Genomic DNA, 14,991 nt, shown 5'->3' on the forward strand with positions numbered 1-14,991 from the left:
AGTCTGGAGGAAGACAAGACACCATCAGCCAGGTGGCTTATAGGGACAAGGGCTCGTGTTACCCTAAAACACAGGCGTGCCTGGTGGAGGAGGGGAGGCTTTGTGACTGGGGAGGCAGGAAGGGCTGAGTCAGGAGGGTCCCTATTGTTCTCCGGGAGCCCTGGGGGCGGGTGGGTAGGTGGGAGAGACCCAGCTGGACACTGTGCCCCCCGGGTTTTCCTGCTCTGTTTCCCATCTCAGGTCAACGTCACAAGAGTTTTTAAAATGATTTATTTTCAAAAATTAATAAAAAGGGTTAAACAAATAGGAAAAAATTACAAGTGTTGGCAAGGATGCATTTTTGTGCAGATGTAATTGGTGCAGCCAGTAATAAAAGGGACTGGAGTTCCCTAAAAAATTACAACTAGAATTACAGTGTGACGGGTCAAGCTCAGCTCTGAGTACATGTGCAGGGTCTCAAACACTTACTTGCACACCCATTTATCGCAGCACAATTCACAATGGCCAAGAGCAGGAAGCAGCCCAGGTGTCCATGGACGGATGAGTGGGTAAACAGAGTCAGAGCACACTGATAATGGGATATTGCCCTTATCCCCACGGTAAGGCAGGACATCGTCACATGCTGCATCGGGGTGAACGTGGGGGACAGTACACTGCATGACATAAGCCAGTCACAGAAGACAGTAATGTGTGATTCCTACTCATGAGGTTCCTAGAGCAGTCAGATTCATGGAAACAGAACATAGAAGGTGGTTCCAAGGGGCCTGGTGGTGAGGGAACAATTTTCAGTAAAATAAAGTCATCAAGGTAACTGTGAACTGATTAGAGCTGCAAACAACCATCGTCACCCTGCATAGGGGTCCTTTGGGAGACAAAGCTTTGTTGATAATAACTGCAGTAATTAAAAGAATAGTAATGATTTTTATTGGTACCTAAGGTCAATGTGCAAACATAATTTATCATATTTAAGCATCACTACTAATCAGTAAGCTATTACATTTCCCATCTTAACAGTTGAGTCAGGTAACTTTCAGAAAGTAGGAGACTTGCTCAAACTGGCAGAGTTGGGAGGCCGCTAGGTCGCGCTCAGGCACTGATGTGCAGGATAAAGTACCCAGTGCTACCCAGTCGGGGTGTCTGCTAGTGGGGACGGGTCACATGCAGACGAGGTGGTGACAGTGAAGTCCCAGCTCAGCTGCTCACAGCTCAGGTTCTGCCTCAGTCGAACTCTCTAGTTGATGCTCATTCTAGTTCCTTCATCTGTCTGTTCAACTCTTTTATCTTCTTCTCCTTTTCAATTAGATCACTGACTGACAGCAGTGAGCGCTGCCCAGGCCGGGAGCACAGACTCTTCTTCACTGCTGGTGGAATGCAGAGGGTGCAGACACTTTGGGGGTGCTTTTTCCCTGAGAACTAAATGTCCTCTTACCACACAGTGCAGCAACTGTACTTTCTGGGAACAAAGGTCCCACCAGGTGTGTGACGCTGAGCTGGGAAGGCTGTGTGTGTCTGGAAATCAGGATACATGGAGTCTCTGGGTACTTTCTGCTCTATATTGCTGTGAACTTAAAACTGCTTGAAAATAAAGACTAGTGAAAAAAAAAGAGGGAAAACATTTTGTTGAAAACATTCTCTTCAAATAAATGAAAACAGATAAAAAAAAACTGAACTGATGAATTGTTCACGATACACAGGTAGTTGATTAACTATCAGGGAAATCTTAGATAATCTTCTAAAAAAAACTGTCAGAAAGTCCCGGGTTTGATTCCCGGCCAGGGCACACAGGAGAAGCGCCCATCTGCTTCTCCACCCCTCCCCCTCTCCTTCCTCTCTGTCTCTCTCTTCCCCTCCCGCAGCCAAGGCTCCACTGGAGCAAAGATGGCCCGGGCGCTGGGGATGGCTCCTTGGCCTCTGCCCCAGGCACTAGAGTGGCTCTGGTCTCGACAGAGCGACGCCCCGGAGGGGCAGAGCATCGCCCCCTGGTGGGCGTGCCGGGTGGATCCTGGTTGGGCGCATGCTGGAGTCTGTCTGACTGTCTCTCCCCGTTTCCAGCTTCAGAGAAATACCAGAAAAAAAACAACAAAAAAAAACCGTCAGAATGGTGCGAGTTCACGATGTGGCTGAACACAGGATCAGCAGGGAACACCCGTCCTTGCCTGTAACCTGCACCACCGCGTGGCGGACAGAAACCATGACACCATGGCAACCGGAACTCTAGCAGCAACAGAAATATACTGAAGGTCACACACTCACTTGAAATGTGTACACCTTGAAGGATAAAATCATAAAATTTACTCACAGATAGAACAAGGGATCTAAAATCACCAAGGCTCAGAGCTCATTCCTGAAGAAATAGTGAAAACGTAAAGAGAAGTTTTGTATTCTCAGATGTTCTACAGTTTCAATCCCCCCACACAAAGAGGGGGGGTTTAACGATGGGTGCACCAGTCACGCACCCGGGGCCCCAAGTTCTGAAGGGCCCCACAAAACCCCAACTACTTTACTCTTTTTTCTAATGACACCAAAGTTTGCTTTTATATGTGCAATTTTAACATTAATACTTTATAATATTTTTTATTTTATTTTTATTGTCACATTAATAGTATATAATATTTTTATATAATAGTATATAATATATTTTATTTTTGTCTCTCTTTTTTTTTTTAAGGACTGAATATTTTCTTCTGCATCCAGGGCCTCAACGAACCTTAATCTGCCTCTGCCCCCACATCAGAATCCTAACCAGCCTGACCTGTGGTGGCGCAGTGGATAAAGCGTCGACCTGGAAATGCTGAGGTCGCCGGTTCGAAACCCTGGGCTTGCCTGGTCAAGGCACATATGGGAGTTGATGCTTCCTGCTCCTCCCCCTTCTCTCTTTCTGTTTCTCTCTCTCTCTCCTCTCTAAAAATGATTAAATAAAATTAAAAAAAAAAAAGAATCCTAACCAGGCAGTTTTACACTTTGTTTTGAATTCTTAAGTGCTGTTTGATTCTTTCAAATTTAGAACGTTTTCACTTACTGACTTGTAAAGAAGACTCTAATTTTAGGACTAGTCTACATGGATTCAAACTGAGCTCTGAAACTTTCTACCTGTATTGCCATCAGCAAGGTGCTGACCCTCTCTACCTGAATTTTATCATCTGTAAACAAGGGTGATATCATGGAGTCTGTTAGGATAAATATATTAATTCAGGGAAATGCTCATCACAGTATCTGGCAGTAAATGTCAGCTATTACAATTATGCAACAATAGGAAATCTATAAGTAATAAGTCAAACAGATAGATCACCTTATCCTTAAGGGCAAATATGAGACTGAATCTCACCAACTCTGCCAGGGAGGGAACTGTTTACCTGGGAGCTAACACCGCCTGCTTCTGAGTTGGCTCTGGTTCCATCGGGGCTTCTCTAGGGAAAATAAGATCATTGCTTTCCAATCACTTAATGTAGTTTTATGATGGCATTGATGTGACTGTTCTCGGGACTTTATTATCCTCACTACTGGATATTGGAGCTAAGGGTCCATGAAGCTAGTGGGTGGGGATAGATATTCTCCATCCCAAGACACAGGGTCTCTGAACTCCTGTCCTCAGCAGGATGTGCTGCTGATCCATGTCCTTTGGCTACTGTTGAAATCCCAGGGCTCCTCTAGCTCAGTCTCTAACTGGCCAGCAGGGGGATGGACACATTTCAGTCCTCATTTCTGGATCGTGATGAACTAGTATAGTTTTGCAGTATATATATCATCTGGTGACCATGGGTTTTTTTGTTTGTTTGTTTTTTTGTCCGAAGTGAGAAGGGGGGGCAGATAGATAGACTCCTACATGCACCTGACCAGGATCCACCTGGCATGCCCACCAGGGGACAATGCTTGGCCCATCTGGGGCGTTGCTCCACTGCAACCGGAGCCATTCCAGTGCCTGAGGCAGAAGCCATGGAGCCATCCTCAGTGCCCGGGCCAACTTTGCTCCAATGAAGCCTTGGCTGCGGCAGGGGAAGAGAGAGACAAAGAGAAAGGAAAAGGGGGAAGGGTGGAGAAGCAGATGGTCGCTTCTACTGTGTGCCCTGGCCAGGAATCAAACTCGGGTCTTCCACACACCGGGCGGATGCTCTAACACTGAGCCAACCGGCCAGGGCCGACCATGGTTTTTATGTTCTACCTCCTCTGTCACAATCATCCTTGTTCCATTTGATAAAGAGAAATAGCTACAGGTCATCTGTTAGATTCTAATAACATTGACTCAGCACATACAACTCTAAGCTCTAAAAAAAAAAGAAAGAAAAAGAAAAACACTACAAGCAGTATTTGGTGGCACACATTGTTTCTGTGGAGACCTGTTTCTGTGTCCTTGCTTTGAATACCATCAGAAAGGACCGAATTCAGCCATGGCTGATTAGTCCTTAGAAATTATTTTGATCACTTCTCGGTCCTAGGCCTAAGATCAGGTGTAAAATGGTTTGGAGTGATAGATCACAATGACATTTTTGGTTCATTGTCCAAAGAAATATGTTTAATGGACTGGCATCACTACCATGAATTTATCCAGACCATCAACTATTGACGTGTTACTCCTTTGCTCCAGTGTGCAGTGCCTTTGGGGTATTTCATTAAAAAAAAAAAAAAAAAGACTAAACCAAGAACCTCAGCTTGTGAGACAAATCATCCAGCAGATATGCGAAGTCTTACTCATCAAATTACAGCCATGACCCCATCCCATCCCAGAGCTCCAGAAAACTCAGACCCAAGTCCAGTGGTATATTAGGGATTGAGTAAATTACAAAAAAACAAACAAACAAAAAACCCAAAAGTGGCTTAAGGCCCTCTCAAAGTCACAGTGATCTTGCAGGCTGCATTCAGAGGAGCTTGGGGCTCTGCAGACATAACACTGCCTAGGCCCATGACATTTCCAGGGGGTGCCCAGTGACTTCCTTCCCCCAGTAGTAGAAGACACTGAGCTCAGGGACTCTCCTTCCAGCCTAAGCCCCTTTGCAGCGGGATCGAGGTCAGCAGGCCCAGGGAGGCTCTGTTACAGTGCATGTGTTCTATGGGAGAGGAAGCTCCATAAAGAATCCCGAGGAAGAACTGCCTCTAGCAGTGAGGCCCCGTCCTCACAGCTCCTCCTGACCCGCCCACAGTCAGTAGGTGCGCTGGTCCCTGCTTGAGGCACATGCTTCTCCTTGTACGTCAGCCCCTCATGTGAGCAAGAAACTGAGGACAGCAAGTCACAATGCCACTAATGACCTCCCCAACAGGGAAGTCTGAGTCCTGTGCACACACAGCTGGCATTTACAATGATGAAAATAAGCAGATTTTCTATGCATTGACCCTAGGGCACAAAGGCATCACACTGTGGCTCCCAGGACAGACTGAAGGAAGCCTGTGTATTCTGGAGGAACACCCTGGAAAAAGAGGCCAAAAGGCCTCAGGGCTTGTGAGATGGCCCAGGAAACAGACCAGCTAATTCTCACTACAGGATCCTCAAGATTATTTACTGTTCTTAACTTGATTCCTTGCTCACCAGAAAGACCTTTCTTTTTGAAAAGGCTTTTGTAGTGAAGGGGTCAGTTAAAGTCTTTTGTTCCTATAGATAATGGTCCTTATTAATCGCTAATTATTTAAGGTATATATTATGCTAATTAAGTCACCTTTGTCATGTTGTAGGCTATTATCTTTTACCTGTTATTAAGTTTTTTATTGGTCAGGAAAATGGCCTCCATGAGGCTGAGAAAGAAATCCAGGCCTCTGTGGATGAAACCAGGGTGTGCCACATGGGTCCGCAGGGTCTCAGCCAGGCCGCTTCCCAAGCCCCTGGAGTGTTTACTTCACAGCATCCCAGTCACTGGTCCCATTAGTCACCTTCCTTTCATCTCTCGTCCCCATGCAATCTGGCTTCCACCCCAACTATTATACTGAAAGTCCTGATTTCTTCCATAGTAATCTTGAGGCCAATTTAAATTTTGTATATTGTAAGAGACAGAAGTCTTTTTTTTATTTTCCTGATGGTTATTAGCGATGTCTGACCAAAACATAAATAGTCCTTTAACGACTAAGTTGTAACGTCATTGATGCTATATATTAAGTCTCCTATATATATATGGATCCATTTTGGAGCTCCCTATTATAATCTACAGCATAGCTGTCTGTTTCTAATTTAACTATCCAAGTCTAATCTGGATCAAGGAGAATGACTTTTTTTTAGTAAGTTTCAGTATCTGATATGGCCATCAACAACTTAGTGTTTTTCCTAATGTTCTTGGCCATTTTCAGACATAGATTGTTCCGTATGAATTTTAAAATAATTTTATCCAGTTTCTTATAAAACTCCACTGGGATTCAGGCTGATAGTACATTGAATCTGTATATAAATTTTGGAAATATTGACATTTTTGTAATTAGTCTTCCAATATACTACCTCACTCATTAGATTTTTTCTTTAACATTCTATAATTTGACACATTTTTAAATGAGATATCTTTTTCCATTCTGAATTCTCAATATTGCATGTAGTATAATCAAGCTGTTGTGTTTTTATATATTTAGCATGTATCCAGACACTTCCATGCATCTCATCTTATTATTGTAATCCTCTTGGTGGAGCTCTGTAAGCATGTCTCACGTCTCCTGGGAAAAGAATCATACTGTCTGCAAATGGAAGTTTTTTCATCTTATCTTTGGAAATAGTTACAATTCTTTTATTTTCTTATTTTAGTGTGACACAACTCACAGATCCATTCTGACTAATAATGGGTATATCAGGCACTTTCCTCCTGTTTTAATATAATTACCTTTAGCACTCACTATTTTACAGTGATGTTTGCTGTTGGCTTTGAAAATTGATTTTCTTGGTTCTAACTAATTTTCTTCTATACTTTCTTTTCTTAGAATTTCTACTAAGAAAGTTCATTAGATTGTACACATACATTTGTTGAAGTAATAATGTTGATTATAGTGTCCTGTATTTGAGGTAACACTTGCTTCTGGAATCCACTGTATATGTGTAAGTTTTAAAGGCAAGTCTCCTTATGGTCTTTATCTAATAGGTACACAGAGGAGAAATTTCACTACACACACACAATTGACCTGCTACAGCTGTTCCAGAGACTGCTGATGGGACCCTGAGACTCAGGGGGTCTAAGAAAAAACTATTTTAATCATAATGTGGAGGTTTATTTTCCCAGGTCACTCTCATGCTCTCACAAGACAGTGGAATTTTCTGAAGACTACATGGCATGTGATGTTGCAAAGGAGTTAAGGTGGAAGCAAGTATGTGTTCCATCTGACTTCTACTGAGCCAGACATTAAGAGACTTGGGAAGACCCAAACACTGATATTCCTCCCACTAAGAACAGACATTTGAGTAAAGACCAAAGAAGTAAAAGAAATGGAAGAGAGAGTAAATCCAGTTTGAAGAATTGCTGCACAATGCACATGCCTACGTGTATTAAAAGTGTAATGAAAAATAACTACTTTTTATTGAATTTGTTGCAGTAATGTTGGTTAACAAATTACAGAGGTTTCAGGGTCACAATTCTACACGATATTGTGTGTTTTTTTACTGCCCCAAGTCAAGTTTTCATCCATCACCATTTATCATCCTGTACCTTCCTCCACATCCCGCTCCAAAATAACTACTGAAAATATGTTATTCAGTTGCTGTTCTGTGTATTTTTGGAAAACACTCTGCTGAGAGATAGGACCAAAGGGCAATATACTCAATTTGGTTGTGTAAGTTCTGAGTCTCTGATCATTCTTTTCCTCCAAAACACATACATCCTCATCTGTCTGCCCTTTTATTTCCTGATTAGTAGGGAGGAACCTGACTTTGGGCCCAGACTAATGGGTCTCAGGTCAGCTCTAAAACCTTCTACCTGTGGGGTCTTCAGCACAGTGCTGACTTCTCACTCTCAGTTTCCTCATCTGTACAGTAGAGTGTATCACAATGCCAACCTCAAAGGATTTGTGTGAAGATAAATGGATTAATCTAGGAAAATGCTCAACATAGTGTCTGGTGGTAAATGTTATTTTTAAAAAATAGAAAAATGGCCCTGGCCAGTTTGCTCAGTGGTAGAGCATCAGCCCGGCATGTGGAAACCCCGGATTCGATTCCTGGTCAGGGCACACAGGAGAAGTGACCATCTACTCTCCACCCCTCCACCTCCACCTCCACCTTCTCTCTCTCTCTCTCTCTCTCTCTCTCTCTCTCTCTCTCTCTCCCCCCCCCCCCCCCTCCTGAAGCCAAGGCTTGAATGGAGCAATTTGGCCCTGGGTGCTGAGGATGGCTCTATGGCCTCACCTCAGGCACTGAAATAGCTCAGATCCGAGCAACAGAGCAGGGGCCCCAGATGGACAGAGCATCATCCCCTAGTGGGCTTCCCGGGTGGACTCCAGTCTGGGTGCAGGAGAGAGTCTGTCTCTCTGCTCCCTGCCTCTCACTTATTAATAAAAATTAAAAGAGAGAGAGAAAAACAAATGGAAATACTATATCAAACAGAATAAATTACCTAATCCTCAAAATCAATATCGGATTAAGCTGACTGACTCTGCCAACAAGGAATGTTTGCTATCCTGGGTGTGAACTCAGTGTGCTTCTGAATTTGGCCCTGGTTCCATTGGGATTTCTATCAGTGAAAGAAAGGTCATTACTTTGCGATCACTCAGTTTACTGTTTTATAATCACATCTAAGTCACTGTTACTGCAATTTTAAAATCCTGAATACTGGATATTGAAACTAAGGGTAGAGGGGTGGTAGGTGGGGATAGGTATTATCTACCACAGACACACAGGGTCTCTGGACTCCTCCCTCAGGGAGATGCGCTGGGCACACAGCATCCCACATGACTCAGGGTGAAATCTTAGGAATCCTACCTCTTTGGTCTTCAAACAGGTAAACACACACAAGGGGGATGAAAACTTTTAAGGGATCACTTCTAGATTGTAGCATCCACTCTACTTTACCATTTATACCCATGTGGCCGTGCCCACCGCCGTCTCTGCCTCCATTTTCCAGTCAGTCCCACACCAACATTCCCAGGACATGGACTGATCGTCCCCTATCCGAACCTTATACTCAGCACTGACTCTCACATGTGAATTACTGGGCTTCAAAATAAGGTATTGAAGCATTTTGTGGACAAAATGTTTTCTATAGAAAGTAGTTTTTAATCCCTTGCTTTTATAAATCAAAGGAGACCCCCATTTAGCTATGGCTGATGAATAATTGAAAATAATTTTAAGTGACAAATTATAGTGACACAGTATTTAGTCAATAGCCCAAACAATTCAAAGACTCACTACCACAAACTCATTATTTTTGCATCTGCACATACCTGCAACAAATCTTTTCAGAATTTATGATGAAAACATAAAGAAAATTACCACATTTTGTCTAAAAATGATATTATGCACAAGTATATAAAATTAAAGCAGGGCCTCTTTCTGTTCACTAAAAGATGCTTTATCAATAACATTTTACGTCATGTATTTAAGATGTGTCGGGGACCGAAAAGCCAAAAGGGTTTTTGCAGTTTATATTTTGGGGGGACAGAGGTGCGAGGCAATGTCCGTAAGCTGACAGCCTGCCCATCCCCCCACCTCACTTGTCTGATTAGGTTGCAAAAGGCTGTTAAGCTGTGGTGCTATACTCATCCTATCCACCACGTCCCCAGGAAAGACTGGAGGCAAGTTTCTCCTATCCTTTGTTTTGTGTAAAGTTAAGATGTTATGTATGGTGGTGGTTTTCTGCACTTGGTAAAATTCTTGGGTTGCCTTGGAAATGTGATCAGAGATCTCTGATTTGCTAATGGCCTCACTGTGCCCTATAAATAAAGCAAGAAATGGGTGTGGAGCACGATCTCTTCTTGCCAGCAGCAATTTCAGAGCCCTCCCCACCCTATCCTTTATTTCTTTAAACCTATTTTCTTAATTCCACACCATTCCCACTCAGGACCTGGAATTACTAGCTGCACTGGTTCATGGCAAAGATGTATCAAAAATGTGTCAGGTTGGCCCAGAGGTAGGGTGTCACCCCAGCGTGTGGAAATCACTGGCTCGGTTCCTAGCCAGGGTATACAGAAGTGCCTATCTGCTTCTCCACTCTTCCCTTTCTCTGTCTCTCTCCCCTCCCGCAGCCAAGGCTCCATTGGAGCAAAGTTGGTCTGGGCGCTAAGGATGGCTCCATGGCCTCCACCTCAGGCACTAGAATGGCTCTGGTTGCAGCAGAGCAACACCCCAGATGGGCAGAGCATCACCCCCTGGTGGGCATGCCAAGTGGATCCTGGTCGGGTGCATGCGGGAGTTCGTCTGCCTTCTCACTTCTAACTTAGGAAAATAATTAATAATTTAATTAAAAATGTGTCAGGTCTTTATTCAAAGTCGTAAGCATCCCTACCGGTACCATGACAGCAATGTGTTATGAATTTCTCAACATCGTTTTCTTACTTCTACCTTTACCTGGTGTGTGGTTGAACCTGCGAGGTTCATGCCCTGAAGCTGATGAAGGAAACGTGTGAGAGGCTGCACCGCTCCTTCCTGCTCCCACAGACACCTGCCCGCAGCCCCCAGACCCCTGACGGGGCTCTGACCTCCTCCTGCGGGCTGTGAGCTGCAAAGGGAAGCCCATAGAGGGGAAAGGCCATGGGGCAGCGGAGTGTCTCCTTCTTCTCCTTCACCAGCTCTTGCCATGAAGCGACGGGACTGTGGTGGCAATTCTCCTTTCTGTGACATAGCGTGGGAGGGAGAAGGCAGAAAAATGCAGAAAATGCTCCCTTTGCTCCTGAATATCCCAGAACATTTCTCACTGTGCGCTGTGCCTTCATAACACTGGGAATCCAGTCCAGGGACCCTTTGCGACACAATGTAGAATTTGGGGACCATTCGTCCTCACTCCTCCCAGCTCCGTGCTCCATATTTTCCTCGCTTGTCCTTCCCCAGCACCAATGCACCCTCTGTCCACCCCTCTGTTACCTGTGCCCTCTGTGGGCACGCTTTACCAGGGACTTGAAGTCGTTTTTGTTTGGTTTCATCAGCTTATGTTGCCCTAAATCTCCTCTGCTGCTCCGTGGGTGTGAAGTCGGAAGAGACAGCCATTAAACACACCCGGCGTGACTGGGAAGAGCCCCCTTTTGTCAAGAAGAGCAGAGCTAATCAGTTGTTCTGAATAGTACAAATTCGAGTGAACCTCTCTCTCTCTCTCTCTCTCTCTCTCTCTCTCTCTCTAAGTGAGAAGCAGGGAGGCAGAGACAGTCTCCTGCATGCGCCGGGACCAAGATCCACATTGCAACCCCCGTCTGGAACTGATGCTCTGCTCATCTGGGGCTGTTGATCTGTTGCTGGGCAATCCTAGTCTGGAGTTCATGCTCTGCTCATCTGGGCCTGCTGATCTGGAGCCATTCCAGCGCCTGAGGCAAGGCCATGAAAAGCCATCCTCAGTGCCTAGGGCCAACTTGAACCTGTGGTTTTGGGTCACTTTGGCCACTGCATCTAAAACAAAGCTTAAGGTGCCCCCTGGCGACAAAGGGTAGACTGCACGCATTCAGAGCGATCGGATTCTACCAGAAATGGTGCCACCTGGGGGTGCAGACCTTACAGCCTGTTCAGTCTGAGAAAATCTCCCTGGATGTTTCCTCCTGTGTGCCAGTCCCACAGTGGACCTGACTGTGCCACACCTTCCCCATGATCAGTTTAAAAGGTCGTATGAATAATTAGAAAGCACAAAGGAAATAAGTGAAACTAATGGAATAAATATCTAAAGAAATAATTCATGAGAAAAATTTCAAAATTATGAAAGACATCATGTAGCCAGTAAAGAAGCCGTGCAAACATCCCCTTCTCCCTATGAAGGCACAGCTTGTACAAGACCGACACTCCCTCCTTCTGCTTATACTTTTGTTTGCTCTTCCTTTCCTTAAATAATAGCTGGGGTCACTCATTTGAGATTTTTTTTTTCTAACGTTAACATCTAGTGTTATAAATTTCCCTCTAAGTACTTCTTTCATTGCATCACAAGATATAGGTTCAACACAAAAATCAACTCTATTTCCATATGGCAGCAACGAACAAGTAGAAAGCAAAATTAGAAAAAAACCACCATTTACAATGGCCCCAAGAAAATAAATACTTAGCTCTAAATCCAACAAAACTGGTTCAGGATCTATATGCTGAAGTTATATAGTATTAATGAAAGAAACCAAAAATGAAAATAGATGGAGACACATGTCATGCTCATGGCTTAAAACGGTGGTTTTTAGCTGCTAGTCTGCGGACCACTGTGGTCCGCTGGAAATTTCATGCTGGTCAGTGAGAGTTAATCACCCCGATGTTGTATGATTATATACCCAATGATTATAGACTCTAGATCAGTGGTAGTCAACCTGGTCCCTACCGCCCACTAGTGGGCATTCCAGCTTTCATGGTGGGGGGTAGCGGAGCAATCAAAGTATAAATAAAAAATATATTTAAATAATATTAAGTTGTTTTATAAAGATTTATTCTGCCAAACTTAGCGAAAATCCAACATAAAGTACTTGGTAAGTAATTATTATATGCTTTAACTTGCCGTAACTCTGCTTTATAAATTTTATAAAGTAAAGTTACTTCCCTACTTTATAAATCACCATTACTGTGGAACCGGTGGGCGGTTAGAAAATTTTACTACTAACAGAGATACAAAAGTGGGCAGTAGGTATAAAAAGGTTGTTTATGGCCTGACCAGACAGTGGCACAGTGGATAGAGTGTTGGACTGGGATGCCGATGAACCAGACTCGAGACCCCGAGGTCGTCAGCTTGAGTGCGGGCTCATCTGGCTTGAGCAAAAAGCTCACCAGCTTGGACCCAAGGTCACTGGCTCAAGCAAGGGGTTACTCGGTCTGCTGAAGGCCCGCGGTCAAGGCACATATGAGAAAGCAATCAATGAACAACTAAAAGGTGTCACAAGGAAAAACTGATGATTGATGCTTCTCATCTCTCTCCGTTCCTGTCTGTCTGTCCCTATCTATCCCTCTGACTCTGTCCCTGTGAAAAAAAAAAAAAGGTTGACTACTCCTGCTCTAGAATCTTCATACATCACGGTGGTTAACTCTTGTGGACTGGTGCCAGTCTGCAAACTAGCGGTTGAAAAACACTGGTTTAAATATGTGAATTCTCCCCAAAATTATCTGTAGATTTAATGCAAATCCAGAGAAAATCCCAGCAGAGCTTTTGAACAGATAAGTTGATTTGAAAATTTATACAGAAAGGCAATATTATTTTGCCTAAATTTGTAGGAATCACACTACCAGATTTGTAAGATTTATACTAAAAGCTACAAGTAATCTTGATCATGTAGTATTGATAAAAGGATAACTCATAGATCAATATAAGAAATACAAAGTCCAGAAATGGCAAATTGATTTTTGACAGATACAAAAGAAATTCAGTAGAAAAAGGATAGTCTTTGCAACAAATGGTCCTAGCAAAACCAATCATCCACATGCCCCAAATACAAACAGAAAACAAACCTCACATTTATAAAAAAGTTAACTCAAAATAGATCATAAATCTAAATGGAATATGTTAAACTATAAGACACTTAGAAGAAAATCTTCCAGAAATGAGGCTAGACAAAGACTTCTTCAAGGCCCTGGCCAGTTGGCACAGTGGTAGAATATCAGCCGGGCATGTGGATGTCCCAGGTTCGATTCCCAGTCAGAACACACAGGAGCACCCATTTGTTTCCCCACCCCTGCCCCTCGCTTCTCTCTCTCTCCCTAACTCTCTGCTGCAGCCATGGCTCAATTGGAGTGAGTTGGCTCTGGGCACTGAGGATGGCTCCATGGCCTCCTTTTCAGGCACTAAGAATAGATCGGTTGCTAAGCAACAGAGCAAGGCCCCAGATGGGCAGAGCATCGCCCCCCAGTGGTCTTTCCAGGTGGATCTGGGTCAGTGCACATGTAGGAGTCTGTCTCCACCTCCCCTTCTCTCACTGGAAAACATAAAAGTCTTCAACATGGCACAATCCATACAAGAAAAAAAATGGATAAAATGGGCTTCAGCCAAATAAAAATTGCTGCTCAATGAAAAACAGTTAAGTGAATGAAGAGACGAGCTAGCTGCAAGTCAGTAGGAGAAAACATTGCAAAGCATGTAACTGGTAACAGATTTGTAATGTTATACATAAAGATACTAAACTTGACAGTAAGAAAACTACCCAATTTAGAAATGAACCAAAAAAACTAGGAAAATAAAACTTTTTTTAAAAAGGCAAAAAAACAAAAAGAAAAAATGAGATTTCTTGATATATCTATTTAAATGGCCAAAATAAGAAATACTAACAATACCAAGTGTTGATGAAGACGCAGAGAACCTGGAACTACCTTTTTGCTGCATGACAAGTTTTTCTCCAACCCTATATAAACATCCTTACAAGAAGTAATGTTTTGACATTGACTTTCAGCAGACACTCACCAGTCGACCCTGCACAAAGGGCTAGTCAGTGAACACAGAACAAATCCGAACTGTGCACCATATCTGAATGGAGTGGACAATGTTTTCATTGGCGGGCAGAATCCTCCAGCTTTCAGCCTGCCGTGTACGTTCACTATTTCCTCATTGTTTTCTAAAGCGCTCTGGAATTCAGCCTGCATTTAGTTCTAAAGCAGGAGTCAGCAAACTTTTTCTGTAAAGGGTCATAGTAAATATTTTCAGCTTTACGGGCCATGAGAGCTCTGTTGCAACTACTTAACTCTGCCCTCAGCAGAGCAGCCAGAGACGATGGGCATTTGTTTCTGCTGGCTAGGTTCCGATCAAACTTACAGAAAGTGGCCGTGGCTTGATTTGGCCACTGCCCCGATCCAGGGGCTGGCGCAGCAGAGGACAAGGGCAGCCATCATGTGTTTAGAACTCAGCTGATAGCCATGGGGCAGGGCCAGGGCCAGCCTCAATTAGCACTGAGTATTCTACTAGCAGCTGCCCCGTTTTGTTGGAAAAACATCTCAACTGCCTAGAAGCACTGGCC

This window comes from Saccopteryx leptura, chromosome 1 (genome assembly GCF_036850995.1).
Source record: "Saccopteryx leptura isolate mSacLep1 chromosome 1, mSacLep1_pri_phased_curated, whole genome shotgun sequence".
NCBI lineage: Eukaryota > Metazoa > Chordata > Mammalia > Chiroptera > Emballonuridae > Saccopteryx > Saccopteryx leptura.